This window comes from Sinocyclocheilus rhinocerous, unplaced genomic scaffold, assembly GCF_001515625.1.
Source record: "Sinocyclocheilus rhinocerous isolate Xijiao unplaced genomic scaffold, SAMN03320098_v1.1 scaffold541, whole genome shotgun sequence".
NCBI lineage: Eukaryota > Metazoa > Chordata > Actinopteri > Cypriniformes > Cyprinidae > Sinocyclocheilus > Sinocyclocheilus rhinocerous.
Genome location: NW_015658519.1, coordinates 625,678 through 629,822, shown reverse-complemented (window position 1 = coordinate 629,822; position 4,145 = coordinate 625,678).

The following is a 4,145-nucleotide window of genomic DNA, read 5'->3' as shown; positions in this document are numbered from 1 at the left end:
GGTATCGAAGTCAAGGTATCGGTATCGAAAATTTTTGAACGATACCCAGCCCTAGCCGTAACGAACCGCAGACGTGTGCAGGCGCAGATCAACTCTAACGTCACTGAATCTGCTGTTAAAAATGAACCATCCATTCATCATATCATCATGCAAAACATACACGACAAACAGCGAATTTTTCATTGTTTCTCGAAACGTCATAACATTTCCACACCGGCGATGACATGACTGCGGCGCCAAATCATTTATGTCCCCACGCATCATGTACGTCCTCACGCGTTGACGTCATCAAATTGCAATCGGTTCCTGAGATCGGCCAAGTTGGTGAGTACCGATCGAGTCATAAAATATGATTATCGGCCGATGCCGATCGATCGGAGCATCCCTAACACTGATATCTAATGAACTTGGGTACGACATGCATGTAGACTGTACGATGATACACCTATTGACTCTACAACGCATGTTACTAAAGAAGAATAAACGTCATTAGCATGCGCTAGTGGTAAACAAAAAGAGCATGATGAATCATACTTTGGCAGTTGGAGTTTTTATGTGCGCTGAAAAAAAGTGGAAGCGGCGAAAGAGGAAGGGATAAGAGCTTAAGGTAATCAGTTTTATGTTTTAGCACCATGTCGTGTTGATTTCATGTCGCATTTTTATTGGCTGGTCAGTAAACGTGGGTCGTAGCAACAAACCCACTGTGTGATGATCATGCTGAATTTCTGACACTGTCAGAAAACTATTGTAGGCTATCTTTGGTCGCAACACTGTGACAACGACCATCTTTGAACCTCTCTCACTGTACTGTACTATTCTATGCACTGACATAGAACCACCGATTAGGAGCCACAATCACAGAAATTACCGCGATTGTTTCACGATGCCAATCTTTCATCTGGGACAGCCGAAAATCGTGCAGTGTCTCGGACTTAAAACATAAATTGAAATAAAAAAGAATAAAAACAATATAGACATAAAAAAACCACCCAAAATTACTATAATTAAAATGGAAAATATATAAAAGATATCAAAACATTAATAAAAACTACAATAGAATCTCAATGATACTAAAATAACACTAGGGGTTTGTTTGCTGCTTCTGTAGAGTATGACCTCCTTCTATCATCTCGTTGGCCGCAATACTTTAGATCATGCTTGGACTGGAAGGAAACAAAACCTGATGGGATTCCTAAATCATTTGTTGTTTTGTCTGTCCATCCCCATACAGCCTCATTGGTTTGCCAGGAAAGCAGTGAAGACATGTGAATGTGTTGTTGTTTAGAGCCTTCCAGCAGCTGTGGAATGGACAGGGGTCGCCCCTCCTTATCATGTCAATGGGAAAGTGCTCTCCATGCATTCGTTTGCTCTATCTTCACCCTAATGGCTCTGCTGCTCTGTGGGGGGAACAGAAATCATAAATCAGATCTGTCCCTAGGGGAAAGTGAGAGGACTGAAAACAAGCATGAAAACTTGAAAAATTTATGTTTCATGGCGGCTGCTGGTGTTGTTTATGAATGCTACCTCCCTCAGACACTGATGGGCCTGATACCGGGATGGCTTTTAGTCAGTTGTGGTTTATTGATTGCTGGATAAGAGTGGATGTTAGCTCTCAGACTGAGGCCGTGCTGAGGTGGTCCGTGGGTGTCGAGATGGAGCTCAGGGTGGCTGTTATCTGTTCTGCCTTGCAGGCTGGTACGCACAATTCCAGTGCATGTACAACCAGTAATGACACCCCTGTGGACCATAGAAGAGCCACATAGACAGATGGGTGAAACGAGGAAAATAATAAGCCTTTGTAGCCTAGCTCTGACATTTCAGTCTCAGAAGCTGGGATGTTATGGGAAAGTAATAATCAGGTTAAACATCACAAATGTCATTGCTGTTGGAATTATAAATGTTAATTTGGCTGTTGATTTCTAGATTTGTGTATTTTGCTTATTTAGATTTAAATTTAGGATGAAAGACTTTATGCTGAAGGCCTCATGGATAGTTTATCAGATGAATATCTGGCTTTATATGGAAGACAAGTTCACATTTTTGCCCAAAACAGCTATTTATAAAAATATAATCAGCTGTACCCAGAGGACTGCTGTTGAATGTTAATGTGTTTTTCTATGAAAGTTAATGCTTCAGACATTATTGGTTATTGTTTATGTAAAAAAGACTAACAGTAATACTAATAAAATAATACTAATAGTTCTGATTTTTCTGCGTTCGCTCAAACTGATTTGCTAATATCAAAATGTGGACAGTGACTTGTGAGTGTTAGTGAATGAGATTTCCACTTGTAAAGTTCTGCCCACTACTGAAGAAGCTATTTATTCTTCTAGGAATACTAAAATAATGAATAATTCTAAACAAACACCATCATTTTGACAGGTAACAACTCGAAAGAATATAATTTACATGTAGCGCATCAATTCTACATGATATGTTGAATTGCATATTTTTGTGTTTTGTTTATTTAGATGCATATGATTTAAAATTTAGGATGAAAGACTTTATGCTGAAGGCCACTTTCTCAGATGAATATCTAGCTTTATATGGAAGAGAAGTTTACATTTTTGCCCAAAACAGCTATTTATAAAAGTCATCTGGGATCAGCTATACCCAGAGGACTGCTGTCGAATGCTGATGCGTTTCCTGTGAAAGTCAATGCTATGTTTTCTTGAAATGTAAATGCAAAATGCAACCTCATTACTGTGAGACTAGTAGGCAGAAAGCTGACGTTTGTTTGCCTGCAGGCAATAAACTTTGAGCTCAGGCTTATTTTTTGGAAAGATCTTAATGATTGTTCCTTGGAAAACGCCCTGATAGTGGGTGGGGTCCCGAGTAAGGAACACACTGTTACATAGTGAAGGTTGCAACATGTCGATATGACTGTAATATCAATGCTTGGCTGCTAATGAGGGGAAAGTACAATACTAAACATGCCTGATTTCATATATAAGGTCATGTTTATGATACCTTGCTTGTGCTATCAAAGCCTATAGGGCTTTTGTGCAAATGACTATGTGCATTATTTAAAAGACCTTGGGGGCTACATGTGGCCAAACCTGATTAGTATTTAGCTGCTTGTGTTCTTATTTTCACCCTATTTATTCTGGTGCATTGCTAAAACACAATGACACACTTCCTTCAGGCTGCGTTTAAGTAGTTTCCATGGCTACAAACGCTCTTGCAGCTGGATGGGCAAAATGAGCAGAGAGCATGGACATTAGCGTACTCCCAAACACCCCTCCTTCACTCTTTCTCCGCTCTCTCCCTAAAGGTCTTGTTTTGGCACTGTAGGGAGGGATTTTTGGGAGTTTTATGCTGCATTTAAGAGTAGAGGAAGTTTGATTGCACAGATGTTGCACCCCAGCACAGGTGTGGCCTAACTGGAGCGCTCTGGAGGAGCTGAATTGAAGAGATGAACAGATAAAAACACATCTACGGGCATAGGGAGTGATTGAGAGCCAGGTAGAGATGTTGGGTTACTGAGAAGATCTAAGATGGGAGATTCCCAGGTGAAGCTTTGGTCGGAAAGCCTTTGGTAAATACATCAAGAGCCTGTCAGTCAGGTTCATTTGACAAGGTAAGGTATGTATTCGCTCTACTTTTCATCTTACACCAAAGAATTGTCATGAAACTACAGAGACGTTCTTTTGGCTGCAGTTAATAAGAAACACTTGAGGATGAGATTTGGATGTGAAGAGAGAAGAACAAAGTAACAACGGAGAGCCTGAATTCACCGTGGGTTGAAATGTGAAGCTTTAATAAGTAAAAAGATAAAGAAAAGATTTATGTGTGGAAGATTGACCTACTGTATCCTTTTAGTAGACATTTTAAAATGAAAGTTTTGTCGTAATTTACCTTTATATTGTTCTAAGCCCATTATTTCTTATGTAAGATACAAATAGAGATATTTTAATATAAATTGTTCAAAGAATCTCTGAGCTCTGGATTTCTGTGATATTTCATACAATGAAGGCCTTATGTGACCATCAAGGATCCCACGATGATAGAAAACCTGACGAAAAAAGGGAGATTTGATTTTTTACATTGTTAAATTTTTTATTATTTTCTTTAGGCCTGAAAAGGACTTGGAAAAGAGTAAAATCGTAAAGTCATGTAAATGTTTGTAAACTACAAAATTTGAT